At 39.8% G+C, this 7,357-nt stretch overlaps 1 long non-coding RNA gene across 1 annotated transcript; it reads left to right on the forward strand.

The window, feature by feature from the left end:
* The first annotated feature begins 4,429 nt into the window (after nt 1-4,429).
* On the forward strand, nt 4,430-5,691 carry LOC131622010 (uncharacterized). The gene is made up of 3 exons (XR_009289733.1): nt 4,430-4,811; nt 4,936-5,011; nt 5,290-5,691. It is a non-coding gene; the product is annotated as an uncharacterized LOC131622010 (long non-coding RNA).
* The last annotated feature ends 1,666 nt before the right edge of the window (nt 5,692-7,357 follow it).

A 7,357-nucleotide genomic window follows, 5' to 3' on the forward strand; every position in this document is an offset into this window, starting at 1 on the left:
AAAATCACTTTTGAATCAATGAGATCTTGAATTTGCTGCTTCAGCGCCCTACAATTCTCAATATCATGACCAGGTGCCCCAGAATGGAACTCACATCTAGCATTGGCATCAAAGGTGGGGGGAAGCTTTTCAGGCGTAGCCAATTCTCGTAGCTCAACCAACTGAAGCTCCAGCAAACGGGGAAGTAACTGAGCGTAAGGCATCGGGATAGGATTGAGAATTCTCTGAGGTTTCTTAGGCTTTTTCCCGCACATTTGGCCTCCTTGAAGAACAGATTGGCATGGAGGTAATGGCACATGGAGTTGAGGAGGAACTTCCTGAGGCATTCCATGAGTGGAAAGGAATCCTATTGGGAAGAAGGAATCAACAACTTCTGTTGCAGCAGCAGGAACAACATCACCTTCCTTCCTTAATACCGTCTTCAGAACTTCCATGACCAAGCTCAATTGAGTCTTCAACTGACTATTCTCCTCTTTTAGTGCATCCTGATTACGGACCAAGTCTCGCATCTCCAACATAAGATGACCCATTTGTTCCCTCATCTCATCCATTTCCTCACGGAGTTGTTCCATAGTTGATTTTGGAGTCGTGGCGGTGAGAAGTCAAATTTGTTGTTGATCTTGAAATCTGAAGAGAAAGGGTCCCATAAGTATCTGAGAGAACCATGAAATGCATGATAGTATGAATGCATGTTTCGTTTATGAGAGATCCTAAAGTCTTTTCACACTTTTTTGTTCTCTTTTGGAATCAAAGTTTTTTGTTTTTTTCGTTTTTTTGTATAGAATATCTTTTCTTTTCTTTTTTCTGATTTTCTATCTCCTTTTTCTTTTTCTTTTTTTGGAAATAGATTTTAGGATCCCTCACAAATGAAGTGGCTGAAACAATGATGTTATGCAATGCAAAGGCATGGGATCAAGGTCCATATAATCTTAGTAACCACCACACAATCCTCTGAATAACTGATGTAAAACCTCTGTACAGGCCAAATGTCACAGGATCAAAGGTTCGACGCCCTTTTTGAAATACCAGAAAATCAAGCACCATGAGAACAAACCAAATAAAGGTCCGACCTCAACTATGAAGAAGCAATGGTATGTAGGAGCCAAGGTTTCCTGTCCCACCCCAATCTCACGGGTATGTAGTCTAGACACGGACAAGTGGTCCCTAATGGTCACTGGGGTCTATAGTTCCCATGGGGTACAAAGTGTTTGAGGCAACAAGCGTGCCAGACACAGTGTTCCATGAAAGAACCTCGCCCAGTTGTGGTACCTCATATTGAACTCATCCATAGCAAGCGCTACGGTAGTCAACATGAGCATCCACGCTAATCCTATGTGTCACTTGGCCTGGGTAGTGGGCCTTTTACCTCACACAAACCCCCCACCTGCAAAACAGAACAGAAGACCCCAAGGAACACAGAATATAATCCATATGCATGATGTGCAAAAAGAAATAAACATGATATGCAAGCAGAAAATAAACATACAAACATATATACAAGATATAGACATAAAAACAAGTAAACACCCAGTAAATAAACAAACAAACGCAGGCTAGGATCGACTCACTAAGGATGGACCAGCAACAGGTCTAGCAACATCCCCAGCAGAGTCGCCAGCTGTCGCACGCTCGCGAAAAATGAACAGAGTCGCCACCAATATATTTATCCCATAAGGGAAAGGAATATCAGAAAACCTAACAAAGGAAGGAACAAGGTCTTGCAACCAGAGAATCAAGGTACGGGAGTCGGTTACGCAAGGGGAAGGTATTAGCACCCCTCGCGCCCATCGTACTCGATGGTATCCACCTATGTTTGTTTCTATCTAAAGGGTGTGTACTATGTCTATGTCTATATGCGAATGAATGCAGAAAGAAATACGGGGAAAAGAAGGAATATTTACAAGTGTGCTCGTTCAAGCCCCGCGACTTGATGCCTACGTATCCTTTTCAGGAATCAGAGCGCCGTAGTTCGGCTCCATAGTTTTGTTTGTTTTTGTGTTTTTTAGTTGGGCGGCGTTAACGTTCACGCTCTTGCACAAGGGGACAACCTAGGATGCAATGGAGCGGAAATAACGGTGCCCTTAAGAAAGCGAGAGAAGAGAGAGAGAGTTTGAGTGTTTCGAGGAAATCCCTTAAGCAAGGGAAACTCGAGTTACTCTTTGGTTTGTGTTTTTTAGAGGTTGGGAACTTACGCCTGAATGGAACCCTTAAGCAAGGGAGCTCCAAGCACTCGAACATCCCTTAAGCAAGAGAAGTTACAAGCTTCCATTCCCTTTTATTAGTCAAAGTATTTATTAGTCATTTTTTATGCGTTTTCTTGGTACTTTTTATGGGAGTTTATTCAAGTATTTTTAAATGGATTAAAGTTGAAAAGAAAAAGAACTAGCCTAATATGAATGGGAATTCCTACCTAATATTATCATGGTTTCTACCTAAGGTTAGGAATAAAAGAAGCATGAAAAATAAAGCGGTAAGTAGAATATTGAAAATAGCATAAAAACATGAAATCGAACAAGTCAAAATATAGTACTAAAATGATGTGAAATACTACTATTTTTATTGATTTTTTTATGAAGGAATTTAAATGTCAAAATTAACCTAAAAGGAATTAAAAGAGATAGCCTAAACTAATATTTTTTTATGAACATTTTTTTTTTGATCGTTTTTTATATCAAAATTAGTATTAAAGCCTAAAAGTGATGGTAGAAAATTAGTAAATTTATGGCCTAAGAATAATAAAAAATCTAAGTAAGAACTTGAAAATATCAATCGAAAACAAAAGGAAACAGGGGGTGCATATTGATTTTATGGTGGTGCAGAGAATGATGAAGGCGCAGGCCCACACAGAAAGGCCCATGATGATCCTTTTTTGTTCAGTTTCAATTATGGTCAAAAAAATTCGTATGGTTGGGCCTGGGGGTACCAACAGCGATTCATGACAGACCCAAAAGCTTGTTACAATTCGTTTCAGTTTTTCTGTGGCAAGAGATGGTGATGGGCCCAGGGCATGATCAAAATTCAGATTTTATATTATCATGATTTTAATTAACAAAAAAAGAATTGAATTAAAAATAAAAATAAAAATTAAAGAAGGAAAGGGAATTAGGTCAAACCGATTTGTGACCCTTGAACTTGAAAGTTCGTGCTCCTCCCTTCGTGAACAGCGGCGGTGGAACGGTGGAGCCTTCTTCTCCGACGAAAGAAGTTGCAGCGCTACTTTGATGCCCTTATCACCACGTATCGACATCCTCCTCTCGTCGCATCTTCGTTTCGTACCTACTCATATCTCATTATCGGAATCAAGTCCCTTCGGTCTCCATCGCGAGCTCTCCCTCACGATCTCCTTCTTCGTTGAGCTTTCGTTCTTGTTCTGAAGCGCTATCGTGAATCAGCGACGATGATTGATATTTGGTTTCTGCAGATGATTTGGGGTGATGACGGTTGAATGGAGACGACGCGTGTACGATTGAAGCGTGAAGATGAAAAGGACTCGGCGATCTTATGATTGACACGTTGATGAGGATGATGATGGAGGCTTCGGTTGGAGGTTGTATTGAAAGCTGAACGATGGCTCTGAGATGATGAAGATTGAGTGTGACTTGAGAGAGAAAATTCAGAGAATTCATTACATCTTTTCCGGTGAGTTTCTTTTCCAACTTTCTCTTTTGTTTTCTGTTCTGAGAATCCTTTTTCTTCTCTTCTGATTTTCTGTTTCTTCTCTGTTGATGATGATGATGAGATTGAAGAGTGGTGATGATGATATGGAGAAGGTTGGAGATGAGTGTTTAGCTTGGGGAAGATGATGATGGAGATGGATGAGAGGTGATGAGAGAATGGAGAAGGTTGAAGAATTGGTGGAGAAGATGAGAAGAAGATGATGGTGAGTGAAGTGTGAGAATGGCGTGTGTTTGAATTATGGAGGGAAGAGAGACTATATAGGTGGCAGAGGGAGAATGTGAGCCATTGGATTGAATGAGGTTGGTTATGAATTGAAGGGCGGTGATTGAAGCTGAGCTGGCGATGCGGTTATTGTTAGTTGATTCTGTTTTGAGTTTGTTATAGGTTGGTAGTTAGTTGTAACAAACTTTTTTCTGTTATAACCGTTTATATGATTGTTAGTGACAGTTAGGATGGGTAGTTATAGGAATGGTTAGAGAATTTGAATGAAAGTTATGAGATGGTTAGGGAGGTTAAGCCTGTTAGATGGTTGGATGTTTGGACAGTTAGTTATTTGTAGGTTTGAAAGTTAGTTATGAGAATGGAGGGCTGTTTTTTCTGTTATGGAGGTTGGTTGTGAATCTGTTAGGTTAGTTATGGTAGTTAGTTATGACTTGGCTAGGTTGTTAGAAATCTGTTTAAGAAGTTAGTTAGGAAGCTGTTATATGGCGCAAGTGACAGTTAGAGGTTAGAAGAAGTCAGTTGGGGAATTAGTAATTTGTTAAAAAAGTCTGTGAGTGTTATGTGGGGATTTTATAGGATGGGAGTTTTAGAATAATTGAAGTTAGTTAGAAACTGGACAATGGTTAATGTGTGTATGCCTTATTTTTGCGTGGATCTTGTTAGTGATCGAATGCTGCCAGGATGACTTCTGAACTGTTTTTTGTATACACACATGGCTTGGTTCTTTTCTCTTTACTGCAGAGTTCTGATTGATTGTATATGTGACTGAAGTATGCTGATTACGTCTTTGCGTGTGTTGCTGCAGATCTGAACCTCTTTCCTGATCCCAATGTCTCAAATTACAGAAGGGTTTTGGTGTGATGATGATTCGTGTCGACCCGCACTTCTTTTGATTTTGGCTGGCACTGCAGGTATTGTATTGAATGTATGCACATGACTTCAAGGTGATGATATGAGATGATGATATTGTTTTGATGAACGATTTATGACATGGACTGAATGTTGTTGGTTTGTTTTGACTGTGTTGCGCTGCAGGCGATCAGATTGGATTCGTGTACCTGATTTTTAGGCTTTTGAGATGGATTCCATAGGCTGAAAGTTGTCTGAACAGGTATGAACACTATGCAGTGGTCTTTTCTGAAGTAAGTTTTTTTTTTGGTTAAGTGAAGCTAGGCTGAGTGTGAGATTGGTTAGTAGATGTATGGCTGATTGTTTGGTTTATTTAAGTCATTTGCTTGATGGATGTATTATGAATGGGTGGTGGCGCTAGTGGTACTGAATGTATGTGTGTACCATGACTTGAGTTGATTTTGTTTGGTGAATGTGTATGTATGAGGTTATGGCTGCAAGCTGTTTGAATTGATTGTGTTTTTTTTCTGTTTAATGCAGGGCTGTTGGTTCCTTGTCCTTTGCGAGAACCAGTTTGTGGGATTGATCTAGCAGCGGACTTTTCGAGCATATGACGGTTTTGGGCAAGGCCTCCTGATGTATGAAGTCATTAGAAACATGGCATGGTATAGATCTGGTGCAAGATTAAGGCGGATTAAATGGTGAAGTGCAAGGTCATTTGGTCACAAAAGGAGTGAAGAGGGTTTATTTTGATGTTATAGTGTTGATGTTGCAGAAGCTGGTTAAAGTTGTAGTTATAATAATAGGCTCATTATTTTTGTACCTTTTCCAATGGTGTAATATAACATGGTGTGTTGAGATGGAAGCATTGAAATTGTAATGGTTTATGAATATTTCGTGTAATTTTGAAATGATGTAATGAATGGACTTCCTCTTCCATTTTCCTTTGATTTCATTTTTTAAGTCCTTTCCACCTTAGTGTAATGCTTCTGTAATGGACTTTGAGACGGTCCCTCTATATTTGAATGGACTTAGGGTGCATCCCGTGATTGAAACAAAGCTAAATCGTGATCCTTTGAATGTTTCAACGAAGTCCCTTTCTCTCTTAAATTTAATATATGCCTTCACTTTCTTCAAACGTTTGTCTTGGTAACAAAAATACACTGAGATGAATCAGGCCAATAACTTGTAGTGTGACTAATTCATTCAAATGAATCGATGTTCCAAGCCAAACTATGGAACCATAGTGAAGTTCCCTGACCAAGTGCACATGAACTTAAGAACCTTAATTAAGAAGTTCAAGAGACCCACTAAGTGCATAGGGAAATAAACCCTAAGCCAAGAAATCCATCCGATCAAGCAATCTTTAAATGACTGAGCCGTCAACATCCTTTGGTCAAATGCAAGACACCCTCTTTGAAGAAATAAATAACCTTATGCCCACACTTATGCAAAACCTCAATTCATTCCATGATCCATGATCCCATGTTTTAGATGTTTAATGATGCATGAGTTATGTTGATGCCCTAATAGAGAGATGCATATGAAATGAGAAGTCTAAGCCAGTTAAAATAATTTAGGGGTAGGACAAATTTGGGGTATGACAGCCTGTTGCCTGTTGCCTGTTGCTTGTTGCCTTTGTGTTTTTTGCAGAATAAGCCACGTCCCTCGAATTCGAAGATACCTCAGCCATGCTGCCTCGAATACTAAAGGTCATACGACCCTAAATGATGCTGCCTTCGATACGCAATATGACCTCGACCCTCGGAAGTTGCCTACGGAAAAAGGCTGAGGTATCTTCTGGCTGCCTACGAAATGGCTTATTCTGATCCTTGCCTTAGACTACCTGCCCTTCTATGGCATGGGACAGTCTTATGGCAAAGGATGCTTCGATGACCCTTCAACCTCCAAACGAAAGGCTTCCTGCCCTCTTATGGCAAGGATAGACCCTTTCATTCTGAAAGGTTAAAAAGAGACCTATCATCTGAGTTTAAGGTAATTGCCCCTAATTGCTTTGCAATGCTCAAACTTTCATTATATTCTTTCTCATAATTTTTCAAAAGGGCTACGCTCATTTACGAGCTAAAGTCCCTATCTCTTTCATCTACATTTTCTGAACAAACGAGCAAGCAAAGCAATTAAGAGCCCATGGAAAACCATGGATGGAAAGGGTGCCTTACACCTTCCCTTTGCATAAATTACCCCCCCGAACTTAGATTTCTTAAAAGGTTTTTTTCTGTTTCTTTTTGCCTTTCCGAATATTGTTTGGATAAAATAAAAGTCGGTGGCGACTCTTGCTTAACCGCGACATTTCGATTATAAAAGTCAGTTCACCGTATTACAGAACTGGCGACTCTGCTGGGGATTAATTTCGATAAAAGAGGGGTTACCTTAAAAGTTTAGGAATGACTTAAATGTTTTCTATTTGTTTGCTTTGCTTGTTTTATTTTTCAGGGCTGTTTTGGGAAAATTGAAGGACGAATCCTATTCCCGGATTCAAGAACAATTAAGATTAGGAGTGGCATAGTCATGGCGACCTCTTTCACATATGTGGGAGATGAGTCAATATGAAGTTCACACTTGAGTTAGGACTCCATAGCATATGCAC

This window comes from Vicia villosa, unplaced genomic scaffold (assembly GCF_029867415.1).
Source record: "Vicia villosa cultivar HV-30 ecotype Madison, WI unplaced genomic scaffold, Vvil1.0 ctg.000022F_1_1_1, whole genome shotgun sequence".
Taxonomy (NCBI): domain Eukaryota; kingdom Viridiplantae; phylum Streptophyta; class Magnoliopsida; order Fabales; family Fabaceae; genus Vicia; species Vicia villosa.